This window comes from Dermacentor silvarum, chromosome 5, assembly GCF_013339745.2.
Source record: "Dermacentor silvarum isolate Dsil-2018 chromosome 5, BIME_Dsil_1.4, whole genome shotgun sequence".
NCBI classification, from domain to species: Eukaryota; Metazoa; Arthropoda; class Arachnida; order Ixodida; family Ixodidae; genus Dermacentor; species Dermacentor silvarum.
This window is the reverse complement of record NC_051158.1, coordinates 33248019-33274076: the sequence shown is the minus strand read 5'-3', so window position 1 is coordinate 33274076 and position 26058 is coordinate 33248019. Positions and strand designations below refer to the sequence as shown.

At 45.5% G+C, this 26058-nt stretch overlaps 1 long non-coding RNA gene across 1 annotated transcript; it reads right to left on the bottom strand.

The window, feature by feature from the left end:
• Positions 1–10531: 10531 nt before the first annotated feature.
• On the bottom strand, positions 10532–25688 carry LOC119453270 (uncharacterized). Its single transcript, XR_005192241.2, has 3 exons — positions 25327–25688; positions 22446–22680; positions 10532–15838 (listed from the first exon to the last, which is right to left on the bottom strand). It is a non-coding gene; the product is annotated as an uncharacterized LOC119453270 (long non-coding RNA).
• Between the last annotated feature and the right edge of the window lie 370 nt (positions 25689–26058).

The following is a 26058-nucleotide window of genomic DNA, read 5'->3' as shown; positions in this document are numbered from 1 at the left end:
ACGTCTAGGTTTCCTTCTCAAACCAGTGACAGAAAGAAAGACGTCGAACAATACATGTACGGCAAGATTAACCATCCTAAACAGCACGGAGTAGGAAGAAAGTGCGTCGATAATCCCCGCTATTCGCTAACGGTTTTACGTGCCTATGGTAAGATGGCGGCGGTCCGGCTTCACTTTTGAGACGCCATCTCCACTTCGAGCTCCTTGGTCAAAACGGATACTGGATCCTGTGGCCGAAGTGTGAGAAGCACGCGACGTAGAAGGCATTCGCTTGAGGGCACTCCTGATTGGCTTACGGGACGTCGCCTTTCTTAAGTCAATTCCGGCGCCACGTGTGACAAGAGCATTTAACGCTCAATCTCATCCCTTTCAGGCACTAATTATACAAGATGCACTGTCAGTTAGTGTGTCAAAGTTGCATAATTTTATTCCTGGAAGCTGAAGACTGCCCTTAAAGAAAAGAACAAAAAGTAACTCTTGTATGTAAAAAAGCCGCAGTTTTGCCGGAAAGACGAAGCATCGATTGCGATATCAAATTAGTGGACAGCTATACGAAGTAAGAATAGCATAGTTTCATCGGCCGTGTAAACTTGTAAACATAGGCATACTAACTGAATTAACAAGCATGGTGTCACGCGCGCACAAGCACACATGAACGCATCTCACTCGATGACCGCGGAAACTCGCTGTCAAAACGCTGGAGTGAGTAAGCGTGGCAGCAGCTGCAAGCGAATTGACCTTTGTGCTGCGTCTCGCATCAACGCGAACTAAGCCGCGAAAACACAGCGCGCGACGGAAGACGGCGCACTTCCTTCCCGCTGTCCTTCCTTGCGTGCGCAAGATTGAGCCGCAATCGCAGGCTCACCCTTGCAAGCTTTTACTCGCCCATTCAGCATACGGCACGCGGCGATGTTATCGCCCATAGACTTTATGCGGAACCTCACGGCGACGACAGAAATGCGCAGGACAGCTACGTTCCAAGCCTTGTGTGCAGCAAGAACAAATCTATCGGAACGGAGCACTCCCGCGAGCGATTAGGCCGAAAATAATCAGGTATAGTGACCGCACCGACGTACTTCACTGCGTCAGAAACGTGCCAAGCCGCTGCTTCAAATATTTGCCAAATGAGGAACGGAGAGCAAAACACACTGATCCTGATTGAATTCATAAGCGGAAAGTTTGGATAGCCTGTAATACATTTTTAGCCTTGCCATTACAACAAGCACCATATGCGCTGCTCGCGCCGTTTGGACAAAGCTTAATGAACTCCGAAAGCACTTACACGTCCCCTGAAGCTGTAGCCAAAGCTTCTTGTCGTCCACCCAGTCACTGTCTACGATATATCCCGAAACAGAGGTTTTTTTGCGCCGCATCGGGCGTCATGTGCACCCATTGTAAACGTGGAGGCAACAGAGGCAGTTGAGGTAGTTGATGCAAGCAATGGACGCGTCACCACGTGATCAAACATGACAGCGCCCACGGGATCGCCGCGAAAAGGGTCAATAATTGATATCGCAATAAAATGATGGAGTGGAAGCCGGCGCTTGCCATTCGTTCACCTCTGAAATACAGTCTAAATTTTCGGCTGGTGTCCGTTTACAGGATCAAGTCCTTTGGCTCTGTTTATGTAAATGCCAATTGAACTAGAAAATACTTAAGCTGGTTGTTTCCGGCGAAATTATTATCTTCGCCTGAGTATTGATGACGTTATCTACAATAAAATTTGCCAGGACATTCAGGATTCATCCTAAAACCAGTAACAAATAGATACGCGTCGACCTGTACAGCAAAATAAGGTATAGTTCTAAACTCTCGGGAGTGTGAAGAAAGCGCTTCGTTTCTTTCAATATGCGGTAATGTCTTATTTGCCCCTCCTAAGATGGCGGTTTTTCGGCTTAACTTTCGGAACATCATTAAATTCAACTCCATCAAATTATACGGGCAGTTCAAGCGATTTTTTGCCGTCGTCGTTGCCGTGAGGTTCCGCACACATTTAGGAATATGTATGCTCTATGCCATGCCATGCTATAGACATGCGGTATACTCGGGTTGTATTGCCACACCATCCTATCACTAAAGTTCCTCACACCAGGTCTTACATTCTTGACAAAATTATGAGTGTGTGACATAACTTTATTTGAAATCCGGCGATTGGGAGGCCCGGGCCTGGGGCCGCCTAGATGGCCACTGGGAGCTGTTGCTCCCGCACGGCATCCATGGCTCGCTGGACGGCCCAAAGTTGGTCTAGGAGTTCTGAGCTGAGTAGCGTGGCCGACCACCACGCCCGTAGTTTTTTCGGGGAGACTGCCATTTTTTCTTGATATATTTTACATCCCCACAACATGTGTTGAAGGGTGGCTCTAGCAGACTTGCATAGCTTGCATATATCGCTGGCGTATATCTCGGGGTAGAAAGTCTTTAACCGCACGGGACTCACATAGGTTTCTGTTTGTAATCGCCTCCAAGCAACGGACTCAGTTCTGTTCAGTTTAGTGTCAGGCGGTGGTAATATTCGCCTCTGATTTTGATAGAATTTTCTAATATCGCTAAATCTTGTTAATCTGTCTTTTTCTCTCCTGAGGCGTGGCACGTCATCATAGTCAACAAAGCAAAATTCTCTAACGCAGAGAAGAATGGCAGGCAATTGCTCCGGTTCCCAGCACATACGACTTCAGGCATTCACGCAATCAACCCCAACGAGGTATACAGCACACCGCGAAGCTCGAGTTCTTACTCGCCGAGCTTAGCAAGGAGTGACTTCCATCGGTCAGGGGAACGCGGAGGAGGAGACAAAATTATTCCTCGGAATTTTATGAGAATGGCAGCCCCCAAACAAATGTCACGGAAACAAAACACAGACAGCGCATGCCTTTTATCTTAAATCTTCTCAGACTTAAATACGAAAAGTGCGAAACAGATCAGAGCTCAAACCTGAAAATGATGTAACTTTATTGGCGCGGCTGTGCGCAACCTCTGGGATCGGCCTATAGGGAAGAGGTTTGAAACGTACCCGATACGGAAAAGTGGTGGCAATGTCGCTAAGAATGACGTTGGCTTTAATTAATAAACATAAATGAAATTGTCCGATGGCAGGATTCAAAGGTACAGGATGAAATGTCGCCGCGCGCCGAACGCTGTATGTGCGAGTGAAAGGGCGCGATCACGGGATAAAAGACGTCGTGGGGGAGGGGGAGGGAAGGGAGGCGACGTTTAGCTGCGGCACCAAGTGCCTATTTATATCAGAGGCTACGTCACCAACGCCGCACGCATTTTGAGCTAACGCCGATGGCGTCGATAACAGTTCTGCGTGTTGTTGCTACCAAAGCCGCTCACCTACTTCTAATAGGGCGAAACTGTGACATTTTTTTACTTAGCTTACGTGCCAATGCAGCTGCGAGTCTCACACATCGTGACTCAAAAGCAGATGATGGCTTTATCGTCGCCGCGCGCCGAACGGTATGTGCGAGTGAAAGGGCGGAGGGGCGCGTCTTTCACGGGAGTGAACGCACGGCGGAAAACGCTTAACAGGCGCTCTGTTCTCCTTTCACCATGTATTACGCGCCTTCTTACGTTAGCTGCGGCACGCAGTGGATCCGGCAACATACATTTATATCTAACATGTGGCTATCGCGCTTATGGCGAAACACACACACACACAATATATATATATATATATATATATATATATATATATATATATATATATATATATATATATATAACCTGGTGTGAGAAGCTTCCGGCACCGCTACAGCTGTAATTAACGGCTCTATTCTCTGCGGATGCAGGCAATGAAACAACAAACGCTGCCTATTTTTGCTGCAAAAAATATACGCCTTTAAAGGGACTTACAACCGATTTTGTAAGGACCAAGTTTTTTTTTTTGTTTTTTTTTTTTTATGGCGCAAAAGAAAGCTCACCTTCTGCAGTGTTTACACCTGCAGCGGTTACTTAAAAAAGTGCGTGGATATTTCGTAAGCACAATTTCTCGATCTGAGCAGCCTCTAAAAAAAGTAAGAGTCCCTCCGCCAGCAATACTGAGAAGTGGGAGCGATACCGATAGCCCACCTCGCAAATTGTAAAAGCCGCCCATCGTCCTGCTTTCACAGGAGCGAGTGCAACTGTGATTAACCACCCTCGATTCGAACTTTTCAACCACTTTTGGGAATGAAAATCTGATACAATAATTTTGCGTTGTCGTACAGACCTTTCTTATACTTGTATCGCGTTTTCCCCAAGTATACGCCTATATACGCCAAGACTGGCTGGCCCCCGTCGTCGCTATTCTGTAGATAGATGAGACAAGCCAACTCATCAAAAACAAAAGCGAAGGCAGCGCCACTTTTCTACTCACTACAAACGAAGGCCTATCTGCACATTGCAAGTTAGAAGGAAAACTTATAACAGAAAAAAAAAAGATAGTTAACCAGAGAACCTGAAACGGCGCCCCGGTGTTCAGCAGTGGGTTAATCCCGACGCTGTATTGAAGCGTTTCTGAATTATTGGTTACATGTTTGTGTTTCTAGTGGAACGCAAGTACCAGTGGCGGGCGGATGCTGCTAACCACGACGCCGAGCTAACTCGAGATATCGAACACATGCGACAACGGCGGGCCGAGGAGACGGCGTTGCGGGCAGAGCAGGTACACGTATACGACGCAGAGAACGACGTCACTAACGGCGCTGCCAATGGCGCGCGCGCTTGGGTGCGACGTAGAGAACGACGTAACTGACGGCGCAGCCAATGGAGACGTTTAGAGAAACATGGGACGAACGATTTTTCGTTTCGCCTAGCCATATACAGCTTTCGCTGTAAGAAGTGTACTGCATTTCAATACCGATAGAAAGACCAGGAACCGCGTGCGCTAATAGAAGGTCACGTGGTAGACCTCATATGCATCCTAATTGTTTTTGCCAGGTGGGGCGCCAAAGGTCATTTTTCGCGACTTTTAGTAAAGAATTAAAAATATAAATTCACATTTAATAAGAAAACCACGACTCGTTTTAACCAGTACGATATGCAATCTTTCCGTCAGCGGGGTTATCTCGATTCATGTTCTGAGCGGTTGTCAGTCCCTTTAAGCGAATCATTCCCTCAGTAAAGTGAATAGCTTCCTAGAAGCGTTCAGCTGTTAACCTACATTGACAACCATCGGTGATGCTTTTAGCAAAACTTAGTTGATATAGCGAGTCCTTGTCATTACAGAGTGATTAAACTTCATTATACTGTGCAATGAATACAGAAAAAATATTTGTCGCTTTTTTTTTTTTGCAGCGAAACTGATTCGGGTTGCTGCGCGAGTCTAGTCGCCATCTGATACTTGATTTCTTTTCTACCCGTGAGTAACGATGTCATCACCAATGTTTGTTGTGTATACAGGTCCGGATATATCAATTTAACTGATATCTCGAACTATTTTTAGCACACGAACCACTTCGTTATAATCGCGGGTTTGGCTCAGTATGTATAACAAGCAGGCGGCGAATTGTATATTCCTTTGAGCGACGAATTATATAGTATTCCTTGAAAAACACAAGTCCACCTGTCGAAACGTTGGCTCCTGCTTTCACCTTAATTGTTCTCGTTTTGCTCATCGTTTTGAGACCCGAAGACAGCTATGGGGCATAATCGCTTTTCAAGTCGGTTCATCATTCATGGTGTAGAAAAACATCGCTAAAAATACGGTCAGAAGGAAGAACACAGGACGAACGCTGGTCCTGTGTTCATCATTCGATTACCATCTTTTATCATCATCATTGCATTACCGTGCATCAACTTGTATTACCGAATATGCTAAACGGGTCAGAAGGAAGAACACAGGACGAACGCTGGTCCTGTGTTCATCATTCGATTACCATCTTTTATCATCATCATTGCATTACCGTGCATCAACTTTATTACCGAATATGCTAAACGTTATTATTATTACGAACGCGACCCCCCCCCCCTCCCGCCTTCTTTTTTTTTTTTTAACTAAGCACCACGGTTAGATGTTGCCAAACAGCATCTCCATGTATGTAGACAAAAAATCATCTCCTCAAGTTCGTCGCGGTGAAAACCGCTTTTCTTCGGCTAAACGCAGAGATGAAGGTGTGACGTCATGCGGTTTGTTGCCATGGTGATCTTTGCATCCCGGATTTTCATGTTATGTCGCGCTATTCGAAACGCACTTCATGGGCGCATTTCCGCATCTGAGAGGACACAAAAGTGTATACCTAAGATAGCGTCAGTATTTCTCGTAAGCTGCCAGTAAGGATATATAATCAAACAACTTATACATATACAACTCCACACGCATCTGACATCATATCCGTAGTAAATGTTTTACGTAATCGCATCCGAGTTCATTTTAAAAGGTTTGAAGGCAATATGCAGTATATTGTACAAGCTGTCTCATGTACTATCGACCAAAAACGTTTACGGACCAAGGGATCTGACAAAAAGCTGAATATCTCCGCAGCCTCAAAACGCAGCCTGGTATTCCCATTTCCAGCCTCTACTGGTATATGCGAACGACATTGTGATGTACGGTTTTACTGGCTACTTTTCTGAGATCCCGTGGTGCGTAAATCTTTTCGGTCGATAGTACATATACGAGCTGCCGATGTAGTCCTGTTGAAAACAAAATCCGTAAGCCCCATATCGAAAAATCCCATATGAATTCATATCCCATATAAAACCTCATATGTTCTTATACATTATGGGAACGTACGGCATGCCTTTCATATGATTTAGGTGAACATGGTTTTTATGTGGGACCCACATACACATGAGATTACTGGAGGCGACTCTCATGTGATTTTTCGATAGATGGTTGCTTTAGATGATAGATGGCTTTTTCATCTTGAAATGTGTATCCAGTGGTGAAAAAAAAACACATGATGATGACGATTATTGACGTCATCGCGGCCGCCATCTTGAGGTACCAGCACGTCGAGAAGCTGCACAAGCAACAAACGTGGCAGCGCCGCGACAAGCGCGCGTCTCGTTAGCGCCCCTCGAGCGGAGCGACAACTTCGATAGCAGTAATAACAATTCGGCGAAATATTGTCACCGTCAAAAAAAAAAAAAGGCAAAACAATGTGTACACGCGTCACAATATGTGGTGCACCGACATCATCGTGGCCGTGGGCCACGTTCGGGTTATACTGCAGCACGGTGAGAAATTAAAAGGCTGCGTCCGCGAGACATCACGTGGTGCACTGCAGCCTTCGTAATATCGTCCGCCATTGCATGCACGCGGTGTTGGAGCGAGACCTCTGCCGCGTGACGCCACCACGAGCGAGACGTAGAGGAAGGTATTGGTGGCCGGCCTGAACGCAGCCACGTTGTGAAAGTTGACGCAACGGCGCCTTTGTGTCTGCGCCGAGGGGGCGAAGTCGTGCGCGCTCGCGCGCCGTCGATCGCTTCGGCGTCGCCCTGTGCCCCAACACAATGCATAAGCCGCGTCTCGCCACGATGTATAGAAGCCAACATTTCATTGTCCGGCCGTGTCGTTTTCTCCGCGTGTTCGGAGATCGATGTACGTACGTGCTCGCGTCGACTACATTATTCCTGCTTCGATATATTCTGCAGGGAAAGTGGGAATCAGTTCGCGGAGGGTTCATTGTGGCTTTTACACTCGTTATATAATAGCACGTTATACGCGGAGGCCGCCGCGAGCGCATTGTTTCGAGCGGTGCATAATGTCAGCATAAACTCAAACGCGCGAACGATTCCGAAACTATACTCCGACTCGATTGATCCGTCTTCAGGTTCGTCTGCCATTTGTAGAAGTGGGTTGATTTCAGACTGTAAAGCGTATATACACTTAATTTGGGACTGTGCTGCCCGGTATCCATCCAGGTCGCAAACGGCAAAGCGCGTTATCAGAAAGACATGCGTAATCAATCGCATTCGATCTTGACAGGGAATTGTAGCGAGCGCAGGGTTTTCTAGAACGGAAACGCAAGCAAGACAAATTATAATTATTAGAGAGCTTTAGATCAGGGTGCCCAGGCATTGGAGGACGCAAACCGCCGGGCGTTACAAAAGAACGCAAAGCGAGCGCAAAAGAGCGCAGAGGTTCTTTTGGGTGAGGCTCTTATTATAAAACTCTCTATTGTTAGACAAAATACACCCTAAAGGGTATTTGAGTACCCCAACGCTTGGGTGTGGTTTTTAATCTAAAACTCTATTGTTTCGCAAAACACGCCCAAAAGGGTGTAAACTATTTTTAGAGTTTTAGATATCTCATATCTGACTCCATTCTTGGAGTTCTCTTTACTCTTTACAACTTTTTGGAGTTCTCTAAAAAAATGTATACCCTTCGGGGCATATCTTATCCATCGATAATAATCGCCATCTCTTTTGCTTGCGTTTCATTTCTTGAAAACTCTGCGCTCGCTACCTTTCTGTCAAAAATAGTATGTCACGCTGGTAACGCGCATACCGTACGGTGCGCAGCGTTAAAGAAAGTAAAGGCACACAGTTAAGATAGACGACGATTATTGTTGAAGGTTAAGGCCACAAAGGGTGCAAACTCTTCTGAGTGCTAATCTACAAGTTGAAACCATGACTACGCACTCCAAGAACACAGAAATTGTGCTCCGGGGGTCCTGTCGCGGGAGAAAGTGCTTGTCCCGCACATATTTACCTCAATGACATAGAATTTCAAATTAATGACAATTTTTTGCTGGCCTAAATTCAGAGCAGCGGTGGACCATCAGCAATTGCCAAAGCAGTTCACTAATAAACTTGCTAGTTACGTATAGTAACTTTACTGTATAAGTGCAATTGCAGAATTGGAGCTAGCCAGTGCTCAAGGCATGTCGACTTGGTGGGCATTCTAACAGCATTAATTTCACCTATTCGTCCCTAATGAGGGCGACAAACTGCATTGGTGTTCCACAGACTAGCTTTGAACACCAATGCATTTTGCTGCAAATTTGACGAAAGCCATCCTGAAACTGATGGTGGTAACATAATTTGTATTTTTGCTATTAAGCACTGGCAGGCTTCAATTTTGCAATTGTAACAAGTGATGCTAATTATTTATCAAAGATTTATTAAAAAATTGTCGCAGTTTCACCCGAAAGGCGAAGCATCAATTGCGATAGCAAATTAGTAGAGATCTATACGGATCAAGGATAGTAGTTTTATCAGCTGTATTAACTTAGACATGCAGCAGCACCAGCAACGCGCAGAACGGTTGTCGACGCCGTCGGTGTTTTTGGTGACTGTTGCCGGTGCCTCTGGCGGCGGCTCGGAGGTTTTCGACGAGATTAGAACGGGACACTCGTCGAGCAGCGTCAGAAGTCTTTAGCACCTTCTCGCCTCGCAACGTTTTTATATAAATAGGCATTTGGTGCTGCAGCTAAACGTCGCCACCCCTCCCTCCCGTCCCCCCACGGCCTTTCGCGTGACGGAAGAAGTCGCGTATTGTAAAGGAGGAAAGAGACGCTTAATTCAGCAGCCCTTCAGGGAGCACGGCGGAGAACGCGCGTTTCTCTCCGCCGTGCGTTCGCTCCCCGTCAAAGCCTGCGTCCCTCGCTACCTTTCACTTGCACATACAGAATACGGCGCGCGGCGACGATTTCATCGCCGTTGACGTCATACGGAACCTCACGGCGACGGCAGAAATCCGCTTTGGAGCGTCCATATAATTGCTATCGCAATAAAATGTTATAGCCCTATTCCACTGACAATACACAAATTAAAATGTCCACCACTACTATGAACCTTGGCCAGTAGAAATTATCAGTTCAGAATCAAGTTCTTAACTGGAGACAGTCGTTAAAAATGGGGCTATGCACAAAAAATTAGGCTGTCGAAGAAGAATGTAAACTTTATTATCAAATCAATCAGATGTGAGTGCGGCGTCTTTTTAGTGGGTCTGGGCACCCGCCGCGGACGCGGTTCCGAGACCTTGTCTCGAAGCGGCTTCCTCGGCTCGCTGGACGGCCCAGAGCTGTACTGTCAGGTTCGAGCTGAGCAATACGGTCTTCCAACGCGAGCGGAGGCTGGCGGTGGAAGAGACGGAGGTGTCGGCACTGCCCAATTGTTTGTTATGTCCTGATATTCCCATAACATGTGATTAAGTGTGGCAACCTCGCCACAGGATGTGCATCTGTTTGTAGTGTACATGTCTGGATACATCGATATCCCTGTCATTTAACATACAAAACAGTTAGCTTTGCATGCTCGGTACAATAATTCTTGCACATATCACTCACAAGTGAGAAGGACCTACTTCTTGCCACTTCAAAGTTTCTGCGCTTCAATCAGTCTTGTAATCACCCATTTTAGCAATGAATGTGCTAATTATCCTTTGATCTTGAAATTTAGCAAATCTTGCCTGCATACTTTGACTTCCTCTCCTTATCCTTATCTCTGTATCTCTCTGATCCTGCTCGTGAAAATTACTTAAATGCACTCTCTGAGCACTGTACAACAGCATGACATCAAGGACCCTCATACTCTTTCCAAGGGCATTACTGTGAAACTGGAGTGTATAAGATCGATGGAAAACCACAAAGCAGTGACACGAGTATAGAAATAACTGGCTTTATTTCCACAACCTTTCAGTGCAACCTGTGCATGTATACATCTTCTAAACAAGGCTTCCTTCACGAAGCGGTGTGCGCCTTCTTTCAACTCTACAAAAATAGCAACCTCGAAGCACACGCAACAGACGAACGTACACAACGCTTTACGAGTAATGAAGCAGCGGTGGACAGCCGACATCGTACAACAGCAGAGAAGAATTTCGCCAGGGGGTTTTCTAAAAAATGTGAAATGCAGAAAGATTTTGGACACCAAAAACATGCTTTAGCATGTTTGCGTCAGTGGCACACAAATTTTTTTTCATGCAGGTTATGCACTGCAAGTCAGGGTGGGGAAAGAAATGACATCCTGTGAGCACAAGCACATGCAAGCCCACACTGTTTGGCCCCAATGTAAGTGCTGGTAGATTTTATGCTGAAATGCACTGCATGTTGAGAAGACACATGCAAATACCGTAATATGGATTGTGACATTGTGCGCAAGTATTTCAGCACATGGAAGCACAAACAACCCTCTGCATAAAGTTTGGCTAGCGGCGACAACTGCCTCATTATGGAGGCAATGTATAAAATCTATCTAAAGCAATGGTAGTGGTGGCTTTTACTGGCTTAAGTAAAATGTTTGCAAGAAAATTGCTTCTTGTGACATGTTCAAGCAAGGTATGGCATTTTTTTTACAACTTCACGTGTACACATGTCCATTAACATCTAGAAGAAAACATTAGGAAGTATTAAGTGCAAACCTGAAAAGTGCCTCGTTAGTGTTACTGACATTAAGTGCTTGATTAGTTTAGGCTTGTACGAAATATTCGAACTACAACATATTTTTGCAATATGAATATTATCAGGTGAGCAAGTAAATTTAAAAATGCCAGCACTGCTATGACCCTGTAGGTGGTCTTTCGTGGAGCGCATACTTTGCTGGATAAACAACGGTGCATCAAGAGGTTGCATGGCGTGGTCTCTATTAATTATCACAGCAGGTCGACACCTATCGTACCCGACTGCAAACGCTTCACATTTGGAAGCTCGCTTCATTGCTCTACCATCCACCAGTGCCAGTTTTCTTTTTTCGGCAGGTATGCGATTTCAGAGCACAAATACCAGTGCCTATGGGCTGAAAGGCTGGATCGGCTGACATCGCAAGGTCAGGGCGTCCCTTCACGATAAACTCTTTAATATTTCGTGCCAAGAACTGCACATTTTAACAATTTCCAAGCTGTCTCGCCAACGTGCAACTTTCAACCAAGATGCTTTCAACACTAACTTTCCTGGATGAAGCTGTGAGGAATTTGAACAAATGTACTACCACGTCGAATGAAATGCAAAAAAAAAAGAAGCGAAAAGGAATGCCTCTTTTGCTTGATTACTTGCAAGATGTGTGATTCTGGTGTACCGGGTGCTAAGAATGCTCTGGGCTCAAAACTAAGCCTCTGTAAATGAACCTTCCCAGTATCATACACAGTGGCAAATGTGGAACGTGAACTTCACCTCCTTGTTCGTTGTGTCATGTTAGCAATTCATTCCAGCGTGGCAGTACACTAACATCTACTCTCGATAAAAAGACCTAATTAGTACACGGGCCACTATAATCGAACATTTATTTATGCTACAATGAAGAAAAAAAGTGTGATCCATAAGACCATATAAAGTGATAGAAAAGTTACTCTGCAGACCGTTGCAAACTTGGGTTGCTAAGAGTGGTCAAGTAATAATTAGCTGTTCCATCTCGGTGCACACAGCCTCGTGCATAAAGTGAGAGGTCAAGTTTCAACCTGAAATTGATGAAAAGTGTCCATTCAAATTTACTAACCACCACAGTGGTAAGCTAGTAGTCAGACCCATGGTATAAGATGTGGTTTATCGATGATCTCCAATCTTAGCCTGAACTGATGAATTCTTTGCCTGAACTCTACTATTTCAGCCTGAATTGCACACAGCAACAAAGTGGTACTTTGCGTTGTTTTCTTAAGATTCCTGGATGCTACCACAAGACACAAGCATTGAAAGTTGGTTTCAAACCATTTGATCAACAGTTATTATGACATTTAATACAACTGAAGTCCTTCGATATGTCTAACTGCTCACGAAACTTCAATGAAAGCTATGCAACTCAGTGCTCTCAATTCAATGGTGAAGCTTTTGGCTTATGAATTATCAGTCATCATGGCTTATCAGTTATCAGTCCCAAGAGAAAGCATAACTATCCTTTTTTTGTGAGTTATACTGTGGTTTTGAATTCAAAGGCCAGTGTTCGTCAACTATATATGCCAATCTGTTAGGGTCAATGGCATGCACAATCTTCATGACACCTTTAGAAGCAAATTGCAAGAGGTTTTGTCAGCTACAAGAGAAGATACAACCACCATGACATGCCTTTAACTGACATATTTCTAAAAGATTTGACGAATGCTCAAGACCTGATGCTTACGCAACAGTGAGTACGAATGACAGATCAACTGAAACACTGGCATTGAACTGTTTAGGGAGTTTTGGACCTAAATAATTGTGCCAGCATTTGTGGTTGTCAATGGAGCATGCTACTTGTTTTGCATATTCCATAAGATTAATTTACAAATACCTTACTGAGCTGAATCCACATACATCTGCACACTTACTTTTTTAAGGAATGGTGACGCCCCCCCCCCTCCCCCGACAAAAAAACAAACAAAACAATTCAAGGGCTCTGACACAACTTTGCACCAGTGCATTGCACTAAGTCCCATCTTTCAAACATTTACAAGTAAGCTATTGCACGTAACTTCTGTGACAATATTGTGAACTGGAACAACAGTGTACCATTTGTAGAGCATAGCCGCAACAAATCTTTACACTCAGTTCTTTCATTTTTACGTCTTTCTATTGCAAAAAGATCAACTATCTGTCATAACACTGACAACACTGGAACATTATACAGCGCTAAAAAGGTTTCAATCCCTATTCATGTCTTGCGATAGTATATAGAAGCCATAAATGACAGTACGAAAACATCTACAACAGTGTTACTGAATGTGAACCACAAACAAAAGTTAATTTGTTCGCACTAAATTTGGGATTCTTCCAGAAACACTGGGCAATTCACAATTAACAACTTATTTACAGAACAGAAGATCTTCCCACAACATGGATATTTAATCTCGGCTACCTAATCAACGGAAAAGGTAACAAAGAAAATCCCTATTAATTGTCAACCCCGACTCTACAAGCTAGCTGCATTGCATAATATGAATCCTGCCTTCAGAATGAATTGCTAATCTCCAACTCTTCTTTCAACTGCTCAGCAGTCTAGCAGAACTGATGGTAAACAACAAGCTCTTAACATCAGTGACGGAATGTTTCAAACCGCGGAAAAGATGCCACATACAACTTGCTGGGATAAACTATGATAGCACATTCAACATACACAACGTACACAACTGCCACATCAATCAGCATACCATCACCTGATGCAGGTTGTGAATATGGTGAACCTTAATTCGCTAGTATTCTAAGTAGCACGTAGACCAACTATACAGGGCAGATTGCGAGCGACAACACGGCTCTTGTAGAGGGATAATGCCACGCTGGTTGTATTACAAAAAGAAAATGAGCCAAAGTCACGCAACTGTGCAGATATTCGACAACATGCCAGTCGTGAGAAGAGTGCACAAGACCCGCTTGTGCAACATCGGCAAGGAGAGAACAGACGCTCGTTGTCATTGACATTGAACAAAAAGATACGACACAACTTGCAGAATTCAAGTTCCTAGGACTATCAATTTTTGTTCTGAATTATTAGTGTTAACTGTCAAAGATGCTGTCCAAAAGACATCTCAGTGGCGCCATCTTGTAGTGGTGACCATAAACACATTTGTACCTGCAAACAGTCTGCGATACTCAAGTTGTACAAGTACAGAACTGCTTTTTTTTTTTTTCAGCCCACCATACTTGTAGTTCTGCAACCACACACAGCAGCCATCAAATGCAGGTTCGTTTTGACCATTCGTGCCTCATAAATGCTCTCTTACCTGCCTTTTCTGGCAAAGCTGCACTGCACTATGAATCCAAAAAGTGTCACTAAGCCATACAACTCACCAAGGACATAGCCATAATTTTTCGATTTGCATAAAACAACCAGAACTTTGAATATTCCCAGTTTGAATTATCGCAAGTCCACTGTATTCTTATCTTAAACACCTCACACATAACAGACGTCAACCATGTTCAGTAAACCTGAAACTGACCTCAGTGTGGCAGCCAAAGGGCCCTCGGTTTAATTTCACACGTTTTCAACACCTACATTGCAGGAAAGCCACAATATACCAGACATTGGCTGAAGTTCTTACTACATGTTCGCTACTACATGTAATCAGTTTGATCTACGTTTCGTGTAAGGCATTGACGTCCCTGAAGTTGGCACAGGAACACGCATCATCTTGCAGCGATGTTCATTTGTTCTGGCATGGCTAAGAGTGGTCATGTGCGCCTGCATCAAACACAGGCACCTTGAAAACTGGTAAATTGTTCACAAACTTGATTTTCATAACCTTTCACTATCGCACAAGAAGCAGAAGTAGCAAGCACACCAATGGCTTGTGCAATCGAGAAACTAGCGTTGCAATGTAGCCGCTTTACAGGCTTGACCTGCTGTTTGTGAAGTGATGGTTAGCTAAGCACTGCTCCTTGTGGAATGGTTGAGCACGCCTCTGAGACAACTAGGAGCTCATGTAAATGACAAGTAAACGGTGATTAATCAAACACAGATTTAACATTACAAACGAAACAAAAGCATGGGCAATATTTGTTAAAGTTTGACTTAGAAATTCTCAGAGACCTGGTGCTGACATTCTACACTGCACATTTGTCCAACTTCTTGGCAGTAGAATTGCATTTTTAAAGCTAAGTCCACGATGGCAAACAAATGCCTAGAAAAACAATAAGCAATGCCAGACCACAGGCTTGGCAAATCCTACATATCAGAATGTTCACAGCTCGTCGTTGATGCTCCAGGGATTAGCATCATGGCACAGGATGATCGAGCAGCAGACACAACATTAACATGTTGTGCATGTTGAACTTGTCACTTGTGTCATGCCTCTTGTTCCACGCTCTTTGTGCTACCATGTGCACACTGAATGCCGTTTCACCCGCATCACTTCGAGCCGTGGCTGCTAGTGGATGGCCAGTCTCGAGGTGTCCTTGTAGCGGGGCCGCTTGCGGCCGATGAGCAAATCAAGCTTTACACTGGCCGTCCGGTTTTCCAGCTGCCCGGCGCTTGCCTCGAGCATTGACATCTCTTTCCTCAAGCCTTCAACCTGCATGTGAAACAGGTCTGTAAGTTGCAGAATGACCGCTATAGTGCAGTGCAAAGAAGACGTGAACACAAGAAGAAAACGTGGACATGTGAACACAGCAAATCCTGCGTTTATAAAGTTTATTTGTGCTAGGATCTTCCTCTCTATGCTAGTAATCCAGGTTTGAATACCAACATATCCTCATCACAATACTTACCTTTCGTTACTGGGCTTAGCATGAATGTTATACTTTGGGTAGGGGTATGCGAATACTCGAATATACAAATACGAATCGAATTGTAACTTCTCGAATCGAATCTTAAATATTCGGTTACTCGAATATTCGTTATATTCGGCGAGCCTAGTTGGCGAGTAATATGTGAAACACACTCTAAATACACAAAGTTTGAATGCCACGAACCTGATAGCATGCAGATTTAATTGTGGTTGTGACACATCCAAACCGTGAAACTGAACTAAAACAGCCTTTTGTTTGCGCCGCTCGCACAGGCTGCACCATGTTTCATTTCCTTCACAAGCAAAAGTTGTATACAGTCGCCGACGGATTTTTCGGACTCCAAAAATTCGGACTTGTTGGATATTCCGGACTTCATGAATGCACCGTCCGGGTTCCCGTAGAGCTAATGCAGTTTCGCGACAGATTTTTCGGACGAATTCAGGCACCAAAGTTCGATTTTCCGGACTAAATCGCTCGTTCCGAGCCACGCTACCCGTTCTTGGAGGACGCCATGTTGGAATTTCGCCGACTTGACCAGGCTTGGCTTCCAGTGGCCCCGACTATGGCCTCCAAAATTGGGACACGCACGCGCGCGCCGCGCGAGGCTAAATACCGATTGCAACATCGCCCAAGGTTAGCGGTATTGAAAACATCATGCTGGAAACTCTGGGCTGCTCACCAAAACTAGCTCTTTCATGCACCCAGAATGGAGGCCGAAATTCCCTAGTCAAGTCGGCCAGTTGAACCAACGCCTGTTGAACAGGCGAAGTGAAACTCGCTGTGCATATTTTTTCACTGCTGCCCATATGATTATTGATGGACCCGCCTATGCGCATTGTTCTGTTTATAATATTTTCAGTGTTTATTTGTTTATTTTAGCCAGGATTGCGTTATCTTGCGAGCGCTCACATGAATTCACGGGGAGATTGTTAGGACTGTCAACAACTTCATCGTCGGCGATGCCTTATGTCGTGTGGCATGTGCGATCATTTGAATGAATCGTCTTAGTGGCGACGATTGTTGACCATTTTTGCGTATGTAAGTGGTCGATTGTGCGCGATAAGGAATGGGTTATTCGCATTAACCTGTGTGTGTGTTTATTTGACAAGAAATTTAGTTTGCTCCGCGGTAAAGCTTCAGGCTCTTTCTGTGTTCTCAAATTGCGCAATCTGTTCACATCTGTGCGCCCACTAATCTCATGATTCCAAAAAGCCACATTAGAAACATGATCTTTCCGTTTTCTTGAACCAGTACGTAAGCTGTTGCCGGTTAGAGCTACGGGAAGTCCGCGTGGCAGGTCGAAGAAGTAAGGCGACTGTTACAAATGCGTAGATCGTCAGCGCGTTTGTCAACGCGGTTATAGGCTGACTTTATTTGAACTTGTGAATCGATAAGTCGCACAGTGTGTGCTGCTATGAGATATGCAGAATATGCAAAGGCACAAACGGAACCGAGATCGAGTTTTCTCAGACTTGCAAAATTTTTACAATAATCTGTTCAGGTCAGCCTGCTAGCTGGAACCATGTAGTGCTGATGACATGCTGATTGCAAAATAAACTCCACCACCAAGTTTAGCAACTGCCTTGCGGAATAGATAGCATTACATTTGCTAAATGTGTTGAGCATCGACAAGATCGAACGACCTACAGAACGCTGATTTGCGCCCGACAAGATATGTCAATAAGGACGGGTGTGCTGGGCCAGGGAAGCTAAGAAACCGCCACAACAAACGGGTGGGAGCTCGGCAGGTAGGTGAATGGCCCTGAAGTCCACGCAGAAACAAATATAGGAACGCTAGGCGCCGCCACGCCGTTCAAATAGGTTAATGTTGAAGAGTGCGACAGTGACTAATGTAACAGAAAATAATTTTAAGTATGGGGGGACCGCATAAAAGGCGTCAAGAACGAGTCGAGAGAGCGTCTCGTCACTGCCCGATCGCTCAACACCAGACGGCCGTGGCCAGTCGCCTAGCTGAGGTTCACCTACCCTGTCGTAACATGTGCTAACTTAGATTTCTCATAAATAAATGAAACATAGTTTCATTTCTCTTCAGAATAAGCTGCAAGTGTAAACCTTGCGCCCACGTTCATCTCCTGCGTGCACACACGTTGAAATCTGGCGCACGCACGTACGAGGGGGGGGAGGCGATAAGGCGGCGAGCGCAGCACGCAGTCGCGTGACTTTACTAGGGACATCTCCGCCTCGCAAATCTACGGAACTGCACAAGACGAGATCTGGCAACACTGGCGTGTTCTGGTGGGGATTTAGTCGCTCCCGCGCACGCCATCCTTTCGTCTCGGAGGCCACGTGCAAAATAATGGGGCTCGTTTTTTCGACAACCATGGCGATCTCTGTTAACGGAGATCGGCAACGCCGTGACGCTCTTGTTGACTGTATGCGGAGACGTCAGTCTTGCGCAAATCCAAGCAAATCGGAATGCCTCCAAGTGTAGTACGAGGCAGGGCATTATTAAGCATTTTTTTAATACCACTCTAAGCCTAATAAATTTTCATTTTTAAGGTGAACGAGTTTTTCAGACTTCGATTTTTCGGACTAGTTTTCGGTCCCCGCGAAGTCCGGAAAATCGGTTGGCGACTGTATACACTTGAGAGGAATCGGAGACTGCAATTCGCGAGCAGAAAAGGAAACCGCCCTAGCGAACCGCAAAACCGCGCACCACGGCGTGCTGTGTTGGCTGCGTCCCGTCGCTGCGTTGCTGACGCGGGCGGCACTCGTGCCACCTCTCGGCCGCAGAGCCAACCAATTTCTCTCTTACTTTTCCAAGCCGGATAGGGGTGGCGCCAGTGTCTCTTCCCCCGTCACCCGTTGGCCTCGTTTCGCCGGGCAATCCGAAACCATCAAGTCCCTCACTATCGGAAACCAAGCCGACGTTTTCTGCTCCCGAATTTCATCTGCGTTATGTGTCGGAAAACGTAGTCTGACGTCAGGGGCGACATGACTGAACAAAAAGTGCCATTTGGAAACATTTCGTAAAGAACTCAGAGCCTAAGACTACGTGCAAAAGCTGTGATACGAAACTTCGAACGCCATCGAGTACGACGACGCCACTTGCGAACCATCTCAAGAACATGCATTTTTCTTTGCACAGTGTGTTTCTGAGAGACAGCGGGAGGCAAGGAAGACTAGAAGGTGCACAGCCGTTCATCAAAAGTGCACTGAAGTCGGGCAAGGACCTATCGCAGCTCAAGAGAACGGCGATAACCACCAGGATTGCCCGAATGCTGGCGCTCGACCTTCAGCCTTACATCTTTGTCAAAAATCGAGGTTTCAAAGGGCTGATGAACCACATGGAGCTGCTTGTACAAGATACCCAGCCGCACGACGTTTTCGAGGACAATCATCCCGGCGTTGTACAGAGACAGTCACGGTTGTCAAGGGGAGAATGCATGCGGACTTCCAGGAAGGCATAGAGTCGATCTCGTTTACAAGTGACATGTGGACGTTGAGGGTTAACCAATGTTACATCAGTTTTACCTGCCACTACTTAACCTCCAACTTCGAGATGAGAAGCTTTGCATTGGACAACCAGAGTGTGACCGAGAGTCACACTGCTTGCAACATCCTGGAGCACCTGCAAGAAATGATGGATAACTGGGAGCTGCCACTGCCGAAAGTGTCAGTCTATGTGGTGACGGACAATGCACAAAACTTCCGTGCGGCCCTTAGGGGCATTTCTTGCGTCCCAATGCAGTGTATGGGTCATACACTGCAACTAGCTATAAAAGATGCCAAGGAAGAAACCAGCAGGAGTTCCTGCCATTCTCAAGAAGTGTCACGCAATTGTTGGTCATTACAAACACAGTGTCCAAGCTGCGGCAAGATTGCAGGATTGCCAGCGACGAATGGAGCTCTTAGTTTTGGAACTTATTCAAGACGTGGAAACATGATGGAACAGTGAGCATGACATGCTCTCACGTCTTGTGCAGCTGAAAGAAGCCGTCTGTTTAGCTTGCCACCTCTGACACAACTATGCCCAACCTGACACCACAGGAGTGGAAAGCAGTGGCTGGGCTCGTCAAAGCTCTTGAACCAATCGCATCAGCGACCAAAGATCTTAGTGGTAAGAAATATGCAACTTTGTCGTCAGTGGTACCATTTCTCTATGGAACACAAATGGTCCTGAAAGACTGCATTGCAGCCGATGATGACACCTCAGAGTTTGCAAGAAACTTGCTGAAAAGCATGAGAACAAGGTTTCCAGGGCAGGACGAGCAAAAGGAGCATGTGTTGGCAACCGCCTGTGACCCCAGGTTTAAAAACCTCTTTTGTGCTCAAACATTCCAGGAAACAAGGCTCGTAGAGCTTGCAAGAATTGAGTTGCAGAGCTCTCCAGGAGAAGCATCAAGTGACTATACTGAAGCGTCAACATCTACATCTCACAAGGAGCGCATCAGCAGTATCTGGGACAGCATTGAGAACCTGGCAGCATCATCAGAAAGAAGACACTCCTCCAAAACAGCTACCATCGAGGAGTTTCAGCGGTACCTTCGAGAGCCCACTTTCAGTAAGGACCAAGACCCTCTAGCATTCTGGAAAGAGACAGGCAAGCAATACTTCCCACGACTGTGCAAGATGGCCATGAAGTACATGGGCCTTCCAGCAACGAGTGTACCAAGTGAAAAGTTCTTTTCGACGGCTGGCAACATCGTTACGGCCCGGAGGGAGAAGTTGACCCCAGATCACGTACAACAGCTGCTTTTTTTGCATGAGAACTTGTAAATATTCGAGCTTCTATTAAATAATTTTGCTATTCAACATTCGATTCGATATTGGGCTTTTTTTTTCTTGATTCGATTCGGTATTCGATTCGAGACTTACTATTCGGTATTTGCACACCATTACTGTTGGGGGCTCATCAATTCCAGTGTAATACTTCTAAAGCTTTGGGGCATTGTCAATGTGATGCGTCCTCAGAGCATCCATGCTTGAGCAGAACATGGCGATGGGCGAGTGCCAAAAAAGCAGTTATGTTTGCTGCCATGTTGGAATGAGGATGCTCTTCATTAGATTACTGTTGTACATGGTCGTGACCAAATAAAGGTGCTCAGTACCACACTACGACATCACCCGAGTTCCTTCAGTTTCTCTTAATGACTGCAAATGGAAATGTTGTCAACACACATTTGTCACTGTTATTTGCAATGCTGAAGTCACTAACAAAACGTACACCACTATAAATAATTAGTCTTATATCTGTTGACACCCGCATTAATCATTTACGTGACAACCCAAGAATGCAGTGGCAAATACTCCGTTGTACAACTCAGAAACTTTGTGCATATGCGCACCGTCCAATTTCTGTGACATCATGGTGGAGGTGAGGTTCTTCCAATATCAGTGTAATCGAGCAGTGTGCTTCTGTGGCTGGAGCATATATTCAATTCTTAGGATGTCACCAAGTACAGTCACCACAATACAGTAATGAAGCTGACTTCAATGAACTGGCCTCGTCATTCTCACCAGTTGTGAGCATTCGGTCTGTTGATGCGGCAATGCTTGTGTACCTTTTTTGTTTCACATTTATGCTTAGGTATGAGGCAAGTCGATTCAAAAGCACAGATAAGCAACGATAAAGGTTTCGGCAGTGAATTCATTGACTGGTCGGGCTTAACGCGACGCAGTGATGATGAAATACACATGCACGAGTTAGAAAATGGTACATGGAAGACTGTCACTGGCTGACTGAGCATTGCGAGAAGACAGATCGTCAGCGATAATTGGCTGGCGCATGTATAGCTAAGCCGCACAGCTTGATGTCACAAAGACGCGGCAGTCCTGCCATGCCATCGTTCACAGAACAAAGAAAACGAAAGCTTCTACCAACACCAGTGGCATGAATTTTCTCAAAAGGCAAAATCAATATGTGTGGAAATGTTTTCAAAAGTTATTGCTGAGTAAAGGTTACTGTTAAAACAGTCAAATGTACTACAGTCAAACATGACAAATGCATTCATCTGCTCTTTGCGCCTGCAGTATGTACCTAGCCACTAGTACTTTGTTTCAAACGAGCATCTTCTCCATAAGTACACACGTTCACGGTCTTGGCTTGAGCGCTCAAGTGCCACACTGCAAAGCAAATGAAGAGCAATACAAATGCAGCTACTAGGTCCATCAGACCGCGCTGAAGAACGTGCGACTTACATATTCAGGTGGCAACCACTGCGCACAAGCGAGGTCTTTCAAACTAAACCGCAACGCTAGAATTTCACAGTTTTCGGCTCACAGTGCATCGGTCAAGCACCCAAGGCATAAGTATGTACATTTGTACACCACTCCTGTCGAGGTATGTTTGCTGGTGAATTAGCTACCCGTCACTGACAACGACATGCGTAGTTTGCCTGTTAATGAGTTAGAGATTCACTCGCTCACCCGCAAGGCATAATCTTGGAAGCGGTAGAACTTCTGGTACTCGTGGTAGCGGCGCACGACCTCTTGCGTCAGAAACAGGATCACGACTGCGCCGAGGCACACTAGTGCCAAGTGCAAGCGCCGCTGGGGCAGCCGGGCAAACATCTACGCACCACCGTGCACCCTCTGTGGATTCCTCCTCTCTGGCTCATCCCAGGTGGCGCCAGTTGTCATGGTGGCTGAACAGAGTGCGCTCCTGCACGGCGAGACATGACGATAAGTGCAAATGTTGTGCAGCAGGAAAAGCACACTAGGTCAAAAGAAAGACGGGCAGTAGCATACAGATCTGGAGCTTCAGGGTGATGAAGAGCACACTCCCACCAAACGTAAATGGGAGTATTTGTTCACAAAGCGTCGGGACAGCACTTTACAGAGGACCACTTAAACAGATTACATTGAGCTGAGACCTGGGCTTGTTGTGCAATGTTAAACTAGGGGCGCCCAAAATTTTAGCAATGACAGGCTATGTGTTACTTAGCTAATGTCATGAAGGTCATTAACTGTCATGGTCTCTAGAGGGAATGCATGACGTAGGAACCTCTTGGATAATGAGAAGCCTCTACGTCAGAACAAGGACCAAAACATACATAAGTTGATACAACAGAAAACATACCTAAATACAACTAAGAATAAAACCAAAAAAAACTAAACCAACCCTGTAAATAACAAGTTAGCAATGATAAGAGGAACAAGAGTAAGAAAGTCCTATTGTATATAAGAGTTCGTCGTAGCCCTAGCACTGAACGGGCGCCGCTGATTCAGACATCAGCATGGCACAGCTTGACGTTTTTGCAAGGAATGTGGTGTTGCTGGTTGTGAAATAAGTGTGGCTGACCAATGACATCAGGTCAACGCGTTTGGACGGCTCAGGCCTTTGCACTGGAGCTTAGAACTAAGCCACTGTCAGGTAGTGGCTGCCAATGCTCCCGGCTGTGCCCGCTCAGCCCATGCAGCGTAGCCGCAGGAGCAGGGGGCAGCGTCCACCACAGCGCTGCCACATACTAGGAAGAGCAATGCCAGTGGCAACATCCCAAGACAAAATGTTGAACTACAACAAATCCTAAACATTGCTGTGCAACATTGCCCCCAGTGGTGGTAGCAAATTTCTGTCGTTCTTAACTGTCATCAAGAGTGCACATGTGACAGGGCTGTAAGGCTGATCGTGGTGACTTGCACTGTAGGCACATTTGATGTCTCTCAATGCAGCACCAACTTTCAAACTGCTCCTAAATAGCTGTAATGCTGACACTCTTTCTTACTTAAAGAACATAACACACAAAGCAAGCATGCTTTGGTTAACCCCTTAGGAGTCAACACTTCTGGACAAAAATTGTGCTAGAACAGGCTGCCTACGCCGCAACCAATGGTAACTACAAGACTCATCTGCGCGCTAAGTTTGTGAAAAACTCTCCTAACAGCTTCAAGGTATAATGCATGAGGCATGCTCATCAAAAGTAAAGAAAGAGATTTTGTCCAGAAAGGAAATGAGCCGGTCTAAAAGTGTAAAAGATGCTCGCTTTTGTGAGCAGCCGACGCCACATCATTATCGTGCTTCTGGGAGTTCACTGCACCAAGGTGTAGGGGGGTGCGGCAGCCATTAGCTAAAAGCCGACCTGTACAAGTCACCTACGGTCTGCCAAAACATTTTAAAAAATGACATTGGTGGCCCAACTTGAAGAGAATTTGCACCAATCAAATATGTTTACTTGGCAGAGGCAAACATTGCAAGCAGAGCTCCTAGGATGGAATTTTTAGGTTTTTGTCAACTTTAATGCAATTTGAGGGCAGAACTGAAGTTGTGGGTTTAATTGAGACAGCCAAAGCAAGACCTAATGTGCAACAAGATTTAGATTTCCACAGAAACCTAATTTCTGCCTGCCACAGGAAATGTGAAGCTGCTACACACGACTGATAATGAATGAGAATGTTTGTATGAAACACATTCTGGCAAACACACTGCAAAATTAAGAGCACTGGTTACCAGGCAATTAATGATGCCAATATTTTGTACACATGGAGCAATGACTTTCTGCACTTAAATAAGTCATTCTAATTTATCAAATAACCAAAGCCCACCTAGGTAATCACGTGTGCGTCAACCAAAATTAAAAAAAAAAATTAGCCAATGTAATTATTCGCAACACCAAAACCTGGCGACATTTTCGTTTCTCATTTACGTATATGCCACTCATTATCTGATAACCCCCATTTGAAAGAGTGTATGCTACGTGGTTGCGCATACTAAAATGTGCACGAACTGTAGTTAAACAGCTAGCTGATGACAGCAGCCAGTCAAGCCAATCAGCAGCAATCAAGTGCATTCAAGTATCTGAGATCACTGAACAATAACACCGCGTAATCTCTGCCTAAATTGCTCGCCACCTCTCTCTTCTTTCCGTGCGGAGCGATATACTATCAGCGGTGAAAGTCAAGTAATTGCTCGCGCAATTTATCCATCTTCGATATCGCGTACTTCCGCATTAACTAGACGGTCATTAAAACAAAACAACTTCGACAAACAGTACGCAACATGAGCTGGTACAGAACACGATCACACCAAACCGAAAGTAAGCGCTCGACGTGAAATGTGTTTATCTAGCGCAGCTACTACAAGGGGAGTAAACGTGGTCACTGAACCTTGACAATCGTCGACTCCGTTTTTAAAAGTACATGTTTGGTTTCAGATGTGGCGTAATGATAACTGCGCGCACCTGTTCAGTTATCAAATCCGGGAATCTGTCGCCCGTAACGAAGAGAAACGAAGCGGGTTATCGAAGCAAATCGAACACCTCTGGCACTAGTCGAACCCCGGAGGCAAGAATCGGTCAACCACGGCACAAACCTCAGCCCTGTCGCATGTCGATTTGAAGTCCAATTACGAGAAGGGCCGTCGCCCCATGCTCGCCGAACGCTGTACTTCGCCGTCGGTCACATGTATCGGTCTTGATAAGATGCGGTCGGCGACATTTCCTGGATGTCCTCGTCTAAACAAAACCCGCGCTCAGCGCTGAAGCTTGACTCTGCAGTCACTGGACACTACTCTCGCACCCTCTTTCCACTGCACTGTAGTTGTTACGCAACTGCCCGAGACCAGTTGCTTTCGGAAAAACTCAAGGTTACTCATTCACAGGCGTCAAAAGGTTCGTGGTGGATTCTTCGCACGCACCCATGCACGCGTCGCACACTGGCCACACGGCACGTGACCTAACGTCGCGCCGTGACGTCACAACCTGCGGCGGGTTGTGATCACGTGGTCGTTGGTACAGGAAGCGAATCACTTCCTACAGTTTACGTGGTTGCGCGCCTTGTTTCGTTCTTTGCTTCTTGTAGCTTTTAGTCCTGCGAATATCGCTGGTTGCTTCAGCATAAGTAAATAGCCCCTGAGTTTTGTGACCAAATTTAATGCACTTTGGTATTCGTTGAATGAAGAATCAGTCGCTCGTCGCTGCTGCAGCAGCTAAACCAACGAGCCAAATATTTGATGCAGACGACGTCGCTCGAACGCTGATTGGTCGACCGATTAAAGAGTCACGATTGTTTTACGAAAGCCGCATTAGAGTACTAGCCGAAGAGA